Source organism: Sciurus carolinensis, unplaced genomic scaffold, assembly GCF_902686445.1.
Source record: "Sciurus carolinensis unplaced genomic scaffold, mSciCar1.2, whole genome shotgun sequence".
Lineage (NCBI taxonomy): Eukaryota > Metazoa > Chordata > Mammalia > Rodentia > Sciuridae > Sciurus > Sciurus carolinensis.
This window is the reverse complement of record NW_025920136.1, coordinates 451744-466899: the sequence shown is the minus strand read 5'-3', so window position 1 is coordinate 466899 and position 15156 is coordinate 451744. Positions and strand designations below refer to the sequence as shown.

General features: G+C 39.9%; 1 pseudogene; it reads right to left on the bottom strand.

The window, feature by feature from the left end:
* Positions 1 to 15156, bottom strand: part of LOC124974173 (coiled-coil domain-containing protein 138-like) — a 467681-nt pseudogene that overhangs the window by 104682 nt on the left and 347843 nt on the right.

Genomic DNA, 15156 nt, shown 5'->3' with positions numbered 1-15156 from the left:
AATTCAAATCAAAATCACCCTAAGATTCCATCTCACCCCAATCAGAATGGTGATTATCAAGAATGCAAGCAACAACAGGTGTTGGCAAGGATGTAGGGAAAAAGGTACACTCATACATTGCTGGTGGGGTTGCAAATTAGTGCAGCCACTCTGGAAGGCAGTATGGAGATTCCTTAGAAAATTTGGAATGGAACTACCATTTGACCCAGCTATCCCACTCCTTGGCCTATACCCAAAGGACTTAAAATCAGCATACTACAGAGATACAGCCACATCAATGTTCATAGCTGCTCAATTCACCATAGCTAGATTGTGGAACCAACCTAGATGCCCTTCAGTTGATGAATGGATAAAGAAACTGTGGCATATATATACAATGGAATATTACTCAGCCATAAAGAATGATAAAATTATGGCATTTGCAGGCAAATGGATGAAATTGGAGAATATCATGCTAAGTGAGATAAGCCAATCTCAAAAAACCAAAGGAAGAATGATCTCACTGATAAGTGGATGATGATACATAATGGGGCGTGGGAGGGGTTAGTTTTAGGGTTAGAGTGAGGGTTAGGGAGGGGGGCAAGAATGGGGGAAGGAAGGACTGTATAGAGGGAAAAGAGGGATGGGAGGGGTGGGGGAAGGGGAAAAATAACAGAAAGAATCAACCAACATCACCCTATGTAAATTTATGATTACACAAATGGTATGCCTTTACTCTATGTACAAACAGAGAAACAACATGTATCCCATTTGTTTACAATAATAAATAAATAAATAAATAAATAAATAAATAAATAAATAAAAAGAAAAAGAAAGAGCAATCTAGTTTTTGGACCACAGACTTCTGGACACCCCTCTATCCTTAGCCACATTTCTCCCCATCACATTTTAACTTATATTTGTATTCAAATTACTACCAGCTAGTGGAGCTAAAGACTCACACACAAATTCCTGAAGGAAAGTGAGAATTTTTTCCCTTCCTGAGCTAGGATGGATAATGGGAACTAACTAAGGGTCAAAGAGAATTTTTGTATATGAAAATGCAGGTTCTGGTTAGCTGTGTTTACTACAAAGAAGATGCTATGCTATTCTGGAAACATTGTCATCTATTTTTAATTTTTTTTATTAGTGCATTTTAGTTGTACATAATGATGGGGTTCATTTTGACGTAACCACACATGCATAGAATGTACTTTTCCCAGTCCTTGCTCTTTCCCACCCTTCCTCCCTCCCTCTGGCTAGTTCTTTTCTCCACTCCACTGATCTCCCCTCTATTTTCCTGTGTCCTATTTTTATTTAATCATATAACCTATTCATTTTGGCTTTATTTGTAATTTCTTTTGAAGGAAGGTAAAAATTACAAAGGTACGATTTAAATGCCCTCCTTAGGGGACCTTATAATTGACAGTTTTGGGGAGTTGTGCGTGATGTGGGCTTCCAGGAAAGAGTCAGGTTTTTCTCTTCTCTTTGATGGTTGCTCTCTTGAACAAGTGATGGGTGGTTTGTTTGCTACAGACCAGTAACTCTCTGCAGATGGGGTTTTAGGGAAGAGCTCAAATCTATAATTTCTCACAGTTCTCAAAAGTCTGCTTCAGCAGGAAGCATGAGTATCTTTCCATTTTTCCATTCATGAATGAGTCCGGGTGCCATTACACTCAGTGGAGGAGTCAGACACTTGCCCTATCATTTGTCCTGGTATGGACCAGCTTGGGTTTAGGGAGGGTAGTTTGAAGAGCTCAGCATGTACCTTGCTGGCACAGAACTTAAACCCAGACATTTATGAGCCTTCCACTTGAACTGATTGTTAGCTGGGGTACTAGGTAAGCGGTGGCCAATTCTGTGTTGCTTCTGCACTGCAAGGCCTAACTTCTCTTTGATATCACTAGGGCAGGTCTTAGTGAACCCAGGTTCTGGTTCCTGGGGACCCTACCATTGATACTCTTGGTCTGGGGCCTGGGATCCCTTTTATACACACCCAGCATGTCCTGTATTTCACCTATTATTACATTTATTATAATTAATGCTTGTATTTTAAGTCAAAATTTTATTTTTAAGAATAATACTGCATAACCCATGTGATCCTACAATATGTATAAGTAGAAAAATGAGAGATTACACTCCATATATGTATGATCTGTCAAAATGTATAAATGCATTTCTGTCATATACAACCTATTAGAACAAATAAAAATTTATAGAATAAATGTGATGCTTTTTAAGTATGATGAGTGGTCAAACTTCACTTACTGATTTATTGAATGAGTCTTTTTTCATGTCTATAATGAGCCAGGCATTGTGCAGGGCACTGAGGAATTGGTGGTGAACAAAATATTCAAACAAGACAGAAGTTTATGAGGTAAAAAAAAAAAAATTCTCTTAAATCAATGATCTGTCTCAAGTCTTACTCTTTTAAAGGAAACTACTTTTAATAATTTAGAGCAGATTTTGGCAAATTATGACCTAAGGCTCAAATCTGGCCTACCATCTGATTTTGTAAATAAAATTTTATTGGGACACAACCATCCTCTCTTGTTTATATCTAAATACTTCATAGTTGCCTTCATAATATGATCACAGAATCAAGTAGCTGCAATTAGAAGTGTATGTCTCACAATGCTGATGATATTTACTCTCAAGCCCCTCACTGAAAAGAGTTTTCTCACCACTGATTTAGAGGGGAAACATTTTTTTTGTTTTGTGTATCTTTCACATGTGCAAATGTATGAATATTTTGGTTTATACATTTTTACTGAAATGAGGTCACATTATATATAAATATATATGATAATACATAATCTGCCTTTTTCTATTTGCTTGCATAATTGTCTGGATCCCAGATAAGAGAAAACAGAAAACCTATTCACTGACTTCATTTTACTCCTCAGCATGGTGTCTGGTACCTTTTATGTGCTCCACAAATATTTGTTAAATGAATGAATGAAAAGCAAATTGTTATTTTTACTAAAGTTCCAATGATTTATTTAAAAAGTAATTTGGAGCTTACCTAAGGTTATTCATCTCCCATGCTGATATTCTGTTATGATTTCTTAGGATGAGAGAGAAAAAGAAATGATTTTAGTTTGCCCCTGGGGAATTGTGCAGACATGTCTTATGGGTCTGAACCACCTGCTGAGTAGGTTGAGGCAGCAGACAGGCTGACAACTAGCCATTCTTTGGAATTCTTCTATCAGTTTAGTACACTCTGTGTTGAAACACCAGTGAATACAGTAGCCTTATTCATTTGGTAATATATTTAGTTGTCTGAATACATGGATTATACAGGTTCAATGTCCAAGACTTTGCAATATGTTGATATGTTGTTTATAAGTGAATCTCTTAATATTACTTTGTAACTTGCACATTTGCTGAGGGGTGTTGCTACAGTTTAGATGTTGAATTCCCCCAGAAGTCCATATTTTAAATACTTGATCCCCAGGGTGGTGCTATTGTGAGGTACTGTGAACTGTTAGCAGGTGAGGCCTAGTGGTAGGTCCTTACATCACTGTAGGTGTGCCATGATGAAATACAATGGGGGTTGGAGGGCAGGGGGTGAGAGAAGAATGGAGGAACCTTAGAGGGAAATGAGAGGGAGGGGGTATAAAAATGGTGGAATGAGACAGACATCATAACCCTATGTATATGTGTGATTACACAAGTGGTGTGAATCTACATTGTACACAACCATAGAGATGAAATCATGTACCCCATTTGTGTACAATGAATCAAAATGCAGCCTGTAAAAAATTAAAAAAAACAGGGATGATGGGACCAAATTCAATTTTTCTTTGCCTCCTGAACCATGATGTGAGCAGTGTTCTTGGACATGCATCATTGCCATCTGGCACCCTCACCAGAGACCCAAAGCTGTGAGACCACCAACCAATCTTAAACTGGACCCTTGAAAACCATGAGTTGAATGAACCTTTTATCTTTATAAATTCATCACCTCAGATAATTTCTTATAGTGATTGAAAATTGATGAATATAGATATTCTCCACTAAACAGTATAAATAATGTATTAAACCATACATAGGGATCTTTATTTTCACTAAAACAGGTAAGGAGTGTCACTTTCTTGTTATGCTCATTATTTTCTATTATTTTGGCAAATCCTTTTTCTTGGATAACATCTTAGATCACTTAACTTATTTAAATTACTTTCTTTTCTTACTGTGTCCTTTCCCCTCAGGCCCTAAATTCTCCCCATCACATTCTGGCAAAGCTTGAGGTGCAAACAGAGCAGATGTGTTGCCAAGGGAGAGAAGGATTGTGGGCACCTGGGAACCTACTTGCCTCAACCTTTCCCCAAATTTCTGTGTAGGGGGGACATTTGAGCATTTCCTACCATGTAGCCACCATTTGCTGTTGATCTCTCTCTCTCCCTGGAATTTATTTGATTTGGGGACATGGAGTGGATTTCTGGAGGGAAAACATGTGGTTGTGACTTGTGGCCATGTGAAGCTGGATTCTTTCTTTATTCACCAGCCATAGTGAGCACCTTTGGATGGTTATAGCACAAAACAATTGCTTGTAGTTATGAAGCCAGAATTGGTGACAAGCAGTTAGTATAGAAATAGGGGATCCAGTCAAATCGAGGAAATGGAGGCCATGAAAGCCATCTGCCTCTGGAAGTTGGAGACTGCCCATGGGCGAAGGGAATGTCAAGGATATCGGGAACCCATTGATTACCAATTTTACCTGCACTTGTCAGGGATCACAGGCAAGGAGCAACTAATTAATGTCCCCTGGGCCCTTACCTGGCTGAATCACTTTGGCTCTCCCCCTACCCATCAACTTCTCACTTTTTGCATCTCACCTGCAAAACTGGGCCTAATCAAGTAGGCAGGAAGAAGAGATAAGGGGGGAGAGAACTGGAGAACAAAAGAGACCTTAACCTCTAAAAGATGTAGGGCATACTCACTTCTTGGAACTCTAGAACATCAGCCATGGTCCCCTTCTCCCTCCAGGAAGAAACCTGTATATTACCTTTAAATAAAGCCTGCTTAATACGCTTGCCTTGGTGTGCTTCTCTGATGTTATACTTTAACACTTGAGGAAGCAGAACTCATCACCAGTAAACAGCAATTTCAGTTACAGAGTAGAGACCCTTTCAAACCATCTCAAAAAATCTGTTTGTTGTGAGGATACAGTTGACCTGGTACCCAAGCTGGGAATGGAGAAGACTCAGGGGCAATTCTAGGTGTCAGCTTCTTTTTATTTGCTCTCTCCCTGATGGTGTCTACCTCTCTCTACTGTCTGTGTAATTCTTTTTATTCCTGTTTTCCTCTGCTTCTTTATATCTCCAGTTTGTCATGTCAATCTGCTTTCCTACCAGCTTTTATTTCTGTTTTACAATCCTATTTTTCTATCTGACCACGCTGAGGAACACACATATTCTCATTGGTGGTAGTGATTTTTGCCTCCTGAAGTCCCTGGATGTCTGTACAAATAGGTTGAATGAGCAATTCAGTTGGTTCTGATAAATTCTCTTTAGACAGAACACAACTCAACTGGGTTGAGAATCATTGTTACCCACTTTGACTTCTTCCACCAAAATTCAAGAAGATACCCTCCTGTATTTCTCAGATACTTTTGTGCATACAAGTCACCTGGAGACCTTCTTAAAATATTAATTTTGATTCTTTTTTAGAAATATTTATGATCATACTAGGGATTAAACACAGAAATGCTTTTTCACTAAACTGTATTCCTAGCCACTCCTCCACCCTTTTTAAATTTTGAGAAAGGGTCTTGCTAAGCTGATGAGACTGTCCTCAAACTTGCCATCCTCCTGCCTCAGCCTCCTATATCACTGGAATTACAGGGATATGCATGAGACCTGGCTGGTTTCTGATTCATTAACTCCAGATTGGGGAAGAATCTGTAGCAAGTTTGGAAATGATCCCAATGCTGCAGAGTGATGGAACACGTTTTGAGAAACAGGGATCTTGAACCATGGTGGTCAAATTGTAGTGTCCATTAGAACCATACAGGGACTTATTGAAGTGAAGATTTCTGGGCACACTCAACAGAGCTTCTGATTCTGTAGTTGTTGACTGGGATCTGAGAATATGTATTTATAACACATTCCAAGAGATTCTGCTGCTGCTGCTTTGTGACCACACTTTGAGAACCATTACTCTAAAGCTGCAATGTTCAATCTTGGCTTCATGTCAGAACCAAAGGGTGAGTTTTGCAAAATACTTATACAAACCCACCTCCCCTCAGCCTGATTTAATGGGTCTACAGTGTAGCCCGGCACCTGTGTTTAAAACCATCACCAGGTGATGATCATAATGGACAAATTGAATGAGAAACCTTGTAGAATTTAATGTGTTAAGTTGATCAGTTTTTCAATTAGTTCATGAAATTGAATTCTCTGGAATAATTTCTAGTTTGGGGTCTAAATAGCCATGGTCAGAAAGGGTTCATCTGGGTAAGTATAACATCTCAGGCTAAAAAAGCTGTGAGTGAGACAGCTGCTGTTACAAGAAGCAGAAAGAGGACCGAGGTTACAGCCCACTGAGGAAAACACCCAATTCAGGGAATTGCCATAGAAAGAATTCAGTGTATTTGGTATGTCCTTGGTACAGAGTAGACATCTGAGCACTTGTGGCAGTACAGGCAGTTGTCATCATAGGAGTTACTGTGGTTGCTCTTCTTATGTGTGGGGTCCATGGCAGCTACTCTGAAGGGCATCACCAACATTTTTTATGGCATTAGGAGCCAAACAAGTCTATGGTTTCTGACACCACCAGTCTTCATACTCATGAATTATGAAGCTACCTGACTTGGTCCTTTTACTGGTCCTCCTGGTTCTGCCACAGCTCTCTCACCTAAGAATCCTGACCATTAAGCACCTCATCAGTGTCTGGTGCATAGTATTTCCTTCCTGTAAAGGGAAGGGTTGAGGAATATGCACATTGCCAGGCAAAGTAGCATGATAGAGTTGCCATTTGTGCAGTTCTACCTCAGAGTCAGTCTCCATCATGACTTCATTGAGGGGGTCTTTGGGTGATTTGCTTGCATCTCTGAAAAATCACTCAATAATACCAACCTGGCCCTTGTTGTACTGAAAAAGTAAGCAATTTAATACAATCACCTTGTTTCATGAATAGAGATGATGAGGTCCAAAGAGTGAAGAAACATAGATTTCTGCATGTTGAATTCTATTATTAAACATCCTGTGGCTCAATATCTAAATGGAGGCAGCAAGATGGTTACAGGAGACAGAAACTTGCAAATTTGACTTCATTTTTTACTCACAACTGGGGAGCTTGATCAGGCAGAGCAGTAATGTTTTTTAATATGTGCCAGGCATTGTGCTAAGCACTTCATAAATGTGTTATCTTATTTCATTGTCACAGTAACCTTAGAAACTTGTGCCTTTATTAACTCCAGTTCATGAATAAGTAAAACAAGACTAAGAAGAGCTAACATGAATCCAAGATCACACTGATAGTAACTGTGAGGGCCCCCAAAATTGGATCACTGAGCCCATGTTCTTAACCAATGTGCATTCTCTGTATGCTTTGAATGAGATCATTTAGGGTACCCCCTGCAAGATGGGATAAGTGAGTGAAAAGCAGGCAAAATCCAGTGTTTATTTCCTTCAGAGTACCCATGACAAGTTATTAAACCCATACAGTACAAAAACCAGATATGGTCCCTGACTGCTGTTTCCAAGAGCTTAGGGAGCAAGCCCTTGCTTCTGATTTCTTCCCCCTGTTTTCCCTCTGCCCTGTGAGTGTGGGTGGTCTTGATGCTGTACTTGAGGACTCTGGAAATAAGTGACTGGGTAACTTATTGTAATTTTAGAGCTCATAAAATATTTGGTGAAATCATTTCTTTCAGTCATGCTTGAAATATTCCTCAACTTCTATGTCCCAACTCGATACAAGACCAGCATTTCTTGGAAAGAATAATGTCCCCTCAATAAACTTCTTTTATCTTAATTGATCTTAAGCAATGTTATTTCAGAATGAGGAGGATCTTGGAGGCTGTTGTGTGGTCTGATTCCAGTTGTTTATCTGAATCTGTGCCATTTTCTGTGGCCACCTAATAACAAATGAACTCTGTATCATCTGTCTTCATGATAGGGTGAATTACCTTAGAACACTGCTGGTGGGGAAAAAATTCAGCTAAGAGGGTCAGTTCAAAGGAACACAGCAAGTGGATAAAGACTCTGAATCTTCCAACAAATGTAAGTGGACTAGCCCTTTTCTGGGAATACATTTGGGAATTTCAATAGATTGCAGGGATAAGCCTTCCAATTGGACCTGGAGCCACACAGATTCATCCTTACTTCTTTGATGCAGGAGTATGGACAGGAAAATGAAGGCACTCACTCTTCTTGGTGATTAGCTGGATGCCAGGAGAATATGCAGAAAGGATTTTCAGTCACAGGAGTCCTGCAAAGCTGCTTTCAATAGCTTTTATAGTCTCAGTGCTTCAGACTTTAATTTATTTGACATTTGGTTGTTGAAGATGAGTTATTTCCCCCTGGCTTGTTTTCAATATCTCAGGCACTTGAGAGGGGGGAAATTTAGAGACTAGGAAATAGGAAAGCCATTCTTTAGGTCTTGGTTACCCACACTGTGATCTCTGGGCCAGGGAGTTTGCTAGAAATGCAGAATCTCAGGTCCCCTACCAGACATAACAGATCAGAATCCACATTTTAACAAGATACCCAGGTGATTTTTCTTCCAGTTTGAGAAGTGCTGCTCAGCTCCATAATGCCTTCTGCTGATCCTGGAGATGCTCAGGAAGTGTTGTAGGCCACACTGGTCTAAGGTGCAATTTTAACACCTGCACTTAGTGCAGCTCCTGGCACATCATCCTTTACTTCATCACTCCATCACCATGAGCAGCACTGATAACTGGGTTGACATCACGTGATGACATCACGTGATGTGCTTTGCAGATATTTTCTCATTTAATCTGCAAAAAAACTGAGAAAAATATTGTTATCCTTATTTTATAGATGAGCAAAGGGACACAGAGAGGTTGGTCAATTTATTTTCTATTTTAAAGCTCAATGGAAGTGAAATTGAGAAACTGAACTTAGAGGAGGCACTTTTAGGGTAATGAAAGGAAAGAACTTGCTCTTTGAGTTTGGATAGGCTGAGTTCAGTTTTGATTTGTTCTGCATATGAGCAATATAGCCTTGGAGTATTATTATGTACCTTAATGATTGCTTGTGAGGGTTAAGCTCAATAACCTATGTAGGATGCCTAAACAGGAATCCTGGAACGTAAGTCTTTCCTACTCCTTTACTATTTCCTCCTCCTTCTTTCCTTTCTCTTCCATTTCCTACCCTTTTGTAGTTTCCTTCTGGCTAACTCTGGTCCATATTTCAGCACTAAGGACCTCTGCCTGTAGAAAGTGTATAGAACTGAGGTTTAATTGTGCATTTATGTTCTTAAATGTAGTTTAGAAAGGACAGTAATATGAAGCCTCAAATCAATTGTCAACTGGTTAGTAAGCATCCATGATTTCAGGACTTAACTTGAAAACATGCTTGGATCTAGGTCTGTGCCATCAAAGAATTTACATACTGGTCTGTATTGAAAGCAAGCATGTTTAGGTGAAATGAATGGAAAACATTTGGGTTTACCTTGAGTGCCTTTTCTAATTGCTATCATTATGACCAAATGACATTCGAGAGTAAAACAGAGGTAGGGTTAAACATACAGACTCAGGGGCAAATAGAGCATGTCTAATTCTTGGTTATGGTGCAGACTAGTTGCATGGAAGTGGAAAGCTGCCTAACCTTTCTGTGCCTCAGTATGCTCAGGTGTAATATGGGGTCAATTAAGCTTACTTGCTACATTATTGTGAGGATTAAATGAGTTGATGGACGTATAGCTCAGAGAAAAAGGCTGGGTCATATCAGCACCTACCGTGGAGGTGATGGTGTCCATGGATCTGTAACCACTCTGATCCCCATCTGCTCATCTCTGTGGCAGGATTAGTCCAACCTCTCATAAGTTACAAAGATTAAAAATGGCCACAAATTGAGTGTAGCATGGTGCCTGGCATGAGCAGTTACTCTGTGTGACAGAGTCTCATTTTGAAGAGTTATTCATGTTCTTGCACTCTGCATTTATTAACCTACTTTGGGGATACCAAGTTGTAAATTTTTCTAAGACCCAATTTACTTTACTCATTGGTCTCAATATATGAATACCTAACAAGAGAGGTAGATGTCACATGAGTAGAAAACTACACCAGAAGCAATAATATTGATAATGGAACAGACTAGGATGCTTTCCAAATCATCCTTGGAGAACTCACACTTCTCTCTGAGGTGGTGGCAGGGCAGATGTTGACTAAAATGTCATTTAGATTATGAGCTGCATCCATGGCAACTAATGAGACTGGAAACAGGCTGGGGAGTCCACTGGCAGTGGGTCAGATAACAAAATGATGAAAATGGCATTCTTTAAGTGCTCTCCTGCCAATCATCATCAATGCTTGACATTCTAACTGCCCCAGGTGAAAGGTGACCATAGTGGACCTATGCAGCTAATTTCTTCATAGCACTAGGATGCACCAAGTCAACATTAAGCATAACCTCATGAGTCTTCTGAGGAATGGGAAGGCACAAAGTGACATTTTCCTTATTTTATGGGTTGGCAAGGTTGTTCTCAGGAAATATTTGAAGTGGAACTCTGTGCCTATCTCACAGGTCTCCCTGTTGCTTCCTTCCTGCCAGCTCACAGGAAGTCTGCCTCTTTTCCTCTCTTGGCTCATTCTGAAGCTCTTTCTTTTAGGGCCCCTCTCTAGTCTGTCAAAAATGAGGCATTTAGATGAGTCATGAGGATTTTAGATGATAAATTAAGCAGTTTAGGATATTTCTTACCCTTGAGAGCATTTATATATTAAACCGCCTTAAAGGCTGGAAAGCATGTAGCTGGGTAACAAAAACTAGGGACCTCCTGGTACAAGTTGCCTCAACATTGGTAGGGGATATCTGGGTTTTTGGTTTAGGACAAAGCACCATTTTCCTCTAGGTACATTTCATTTATCTTCAGGAACTGTGGGAGCTTCCAGTTATTGTCATGGCCCCAAGAAAAGTAGACTTTGCTCCACATAAACTGCTCTCTGTCCTTACTCTCTTGTTCCAATAGCTCTTGACTTTTAATTTGGATCTCCTCTCTGCTCAGCTAAGCCTGCATGTGGCTCATACAGGTTTTGTGTAGCTGTGCAGCTGGATCTGAAGACATGAGGAATCACCAAACTCAAGTAAAGAAGCCTACATCAGTGCCTGAAATAACAGGATGCCTCATTTCATAATGTCTGCAGACAGTTATAAAGTCAGTTAGTTAAAATGGTACTTGGACTTTTACCAGAATTTGTTAATTGCAAGTCTATGCCTTGGGCTTCCTTATATCTTTGGAAGATCACAGTTTAGACTTGGAAGGCAGGTAGGCCTGTGGCTCCCAAGTCCAGTCCCTGGGGAACTTTTTGGAAGCCAATTATGAGGCCCTACCTCAGTGCCACTGAATGAGAGTCTTTGGTGTTTGGAGCACAGGAATCTACAAATGAGTATTAAAAGCAATGATGAGAGCAAGAACAGAAATTCTGGTACTTATACAGCCAGTTGGCATCTAGATCTACTGGCAGCTCTTGAAAACAACTGCTACATGTTTTAGTGCTTCATGATTGAAACTTAGGCCCAAGAAACTTGGCCAGTGTCCCAGGATGAGGCTGTAAGCAAACACCATCCACATCTAACTTTAGGATTATCATTAGCTTTTCCTTCAGTGTGACCACTTAGAAGGTGTTGACAGCTGACTGGGTTTTGGTCAGAAGGTGCCAAAGCATTTCCTTGTTAAAGAGTTGAGTGGCTATTTTACCTGAAACTGGTACTCACAAGCCTCATTCCTTTCTATCAGTAATGGCTTTTAGTTTTATAATGTCCCAGTAGGCTTACTTTTTCTTTAAAGGGCTTTCTATTATAGTTAAAGAATACTGCATTGTTGCTTAATTTCCAAATCAAGTGTGCATAAATAATTTATTGATGCAATGTTGCACTCAATTTTTGAAATTGCTCTGTGTAACTTTAAAAAGTACGGAAGTTGGAATGCTAATTTGTCTGATTGGAAAGTGGAAAGGGATCTATTATTAGACCATTCAGGTGGTAAACAGTATTGTCCCCAAAAAGTCCTAAACTCTGTTTTTAGTCATCAGATTTAAATTGTAAATGAAGCAGTGTTGATGCATTAGAAAAGTGCATGCCATGTTTTGTTACCATAATCAGAAAAATGGAGTAGCTACAAACACTTACCCCATCTGCCAGTCATTGTATTAATTTTTTCTGCAATTTTATTAGATTTCTCTGTCTCTGCAGATGCCAGTAAGCTGTGAAATTGAAATTGCTAACTGAAATATTACATTTTCATCCAGAGTGGAAACTGGGAATGTCCATTTTTTTTTGGCAAGAAAAGAAATGGCATGATCTTGCTCACTGGGTCATTCTCTGCCTAGTCTTGATGGCAGTCTTGGGTTTGTCCTTTGAAAGACAAAAAGAAAGGGACTCTTCATTTCTGTGGACTTACTCTGGCAATGATCAACAACTACCCACCAGAGTTTGCAGATGGAGAGTTTGAATTTTTCAGGACAACCCATATTTTTTCCATCTTTCACTGAGTGAATTGGAGGTGCCTGGAGAGGTTTTGGTTCTTGAGAGGGGCAGCAATTTCAACAAAATGTTAAGTCTAATGGCAGTGATGACTAGAACTGCCAGGCTGCTGAAACCTGAACTGACCTGGAAGCAGTGGTCAAGATGGACCGTTGGATTGTCTTTCTAAAAATGCTCTTTCCTCTCTTCTTCCCTCCATAATTCCCAGTCATTCTTTTAGTCTTACTTAAAGGTCACTTCCTCTTGGAAACTTTCCTCTATCAATCTCTTCCATTTACTCTAGACCAGATTATTTTTACCTGATTTAATCTAGTATCACCCCAATCATGTACTGATTTTCTCACTGAAACATCTACTTTTCTTGATTGATTTCAGACTTTCTGAGGATCAGAGATGCTGGAGACCTTTCTTGGTCATTATTGTGTCTCCAGGCTTAAACTAGTGCAAGCATGGACTACTGTAAGCACAGACTAGTACAAGTTGGATGGATTAGTATTGGTTAACACATAAATGACCAAATAAGAGAACTTATAGAAATGGCTTAGGTAAGAGGATCTGGAAGACAGGAAGATCAGAACTAGGTTAAGGAGACATAGAATGGAATTCCAAAAGATGGAATCAAGCATTATGACCAGAAATATTACACTAATAACATAATTATTAGTGTAATATTAGTGTCTATAATTGTGGGTGTAAATTCTGAATTAGAATTATTGGTGGAGGGGTAATTTGAGGTGGGTCCTTTTATCATATAAAAGTATGTTGTAATACTTTTGTAAATACTGTGTAGTTCAGATGGAGATGATGAGGATTCTTCCCCATGTGGATGAGTTGTTGAACCCTAGGTATCTATCTGAGTGAAGAGATCTGGCTTAACACTTTTAACTGCAGTGCTGAGTCCAGCTAAGTTTCTCCACAGTGCATTTGTGCTATCATGTGACTGTGTCTTGAACATAATCTCATTCAAGACTCAAAAAAAAAAAAAAACTATGATTATGGACACCATTCACATTTTCCTTTTATGGGTGTAGAAACTGAGGTGTAGAGCTTTTGTATTTACCCAAGGTTATGCTGCTAAGGAGTGGGAAAACCATAGTTCAAGTCTATGACTACTGGATTCCAAAGCTCATCAAACTTCTCACACTTAATGTAGATCTGCATCTCCACACAGACCAGAATCAGGGCTTAATAAGACTACATTTGATTGCCTTGAGGAAGTGTTATGGGAAACCAGCAGGACTGCCCACTGGATGATCCTGAGGGCTCTCACAAGGTGGTCTGGAAATGAGGCAGCTGGGAAGGGCTGGTTCTTGTCCCTGTGTGGGAGGGACTATTTCTTGATTTCACAGGAGCTTTCCAGAAGCCATGTCTTCTGTTTGCAACTCTGCCATGCAGCTGCTCTGGGCAACTGGTCTCTGCTCTCACACTCCTTTTCTCAACTTAGGAGGCTGCTTCTTTGAAAACCCTACAAAAAGGGGAAGCCATAGTGAAGGGGTTCTGGAGCACAGTTGGTGATGTCTTCACTGTGCCTGAAGGTAGCATATCTGGGGTTAGATGAGAGAACAGAGCATGTGGCTCTCTCAGATCTCCAGCTTCTCTCTGTGATAGTTATGTGGGCTTTGTTCTCCTACCTGCTTGCCAAGACCAGATGAAAGAGACAAGACTCCCCCCAACTTTGGCCAATAAAATAAAAACCATAAAACTGAAAACCCCAAGTGCTACTGGCCCTCCTTTTTAGGAGTTTCTATGCATGGATAGTATTTGGTTTTTCCTCTTGATGGCCACATCCATGTTTTATCCATTTAATCATCATTATTTTAATAGTGATTAACATTATTTGAAGTCTTTTACCATGTCCCATGCTGTGAGCTGATTGCCTCATCACAGAGACATTTATTCTTTACAATTCTGCTCTGATGTTGGCTATATTACAATCTCTATTCACAGATGAATAATATCCCCTAGCTTGAATGGGTTAGTAACTTTTCTAAAATCACATGATACTAAGTTGTAGTGCTGAATGTCCATCAGGTCCATCTGACTCTGGAGCCCAGCTCTGTATATCAGTAGCTCATGCTGCCACTCTGCACATGTTGAAGAATTGGCTGGGCCACATGTGCATTGTCTTTGAAATCATGTCTCTGCTCCAGCTTTGAGATGCACTGTAGTTGTGAGGTATATTGATACAGGCAGGTGGGTAGTCATGTGCTGCCAGGATTGCTCTGTGCCTGTGACCATCCCTTCATCAACAAAGTCCAAGGGTAGCTGAAGGATCCTGGAGGAAATTAAATCTACTTAGGAGCCAGTAGTTGTCCAAGGGCTAGAAAAGCAGCACCAGCTCATTCTGGTCTCCTTTGGAGAGATTTACCTATGTTTTAATCCCCAGACTATTGGCCTAATGCCTTACGAAAGCCTCTCTGGTAAAAACTCTCCAGGAGACACCTGCTATTTTTGAATACAACCTTCCTTTGCTGCCATGGTTCTGGAATTTAATTATGGAGACTGGATT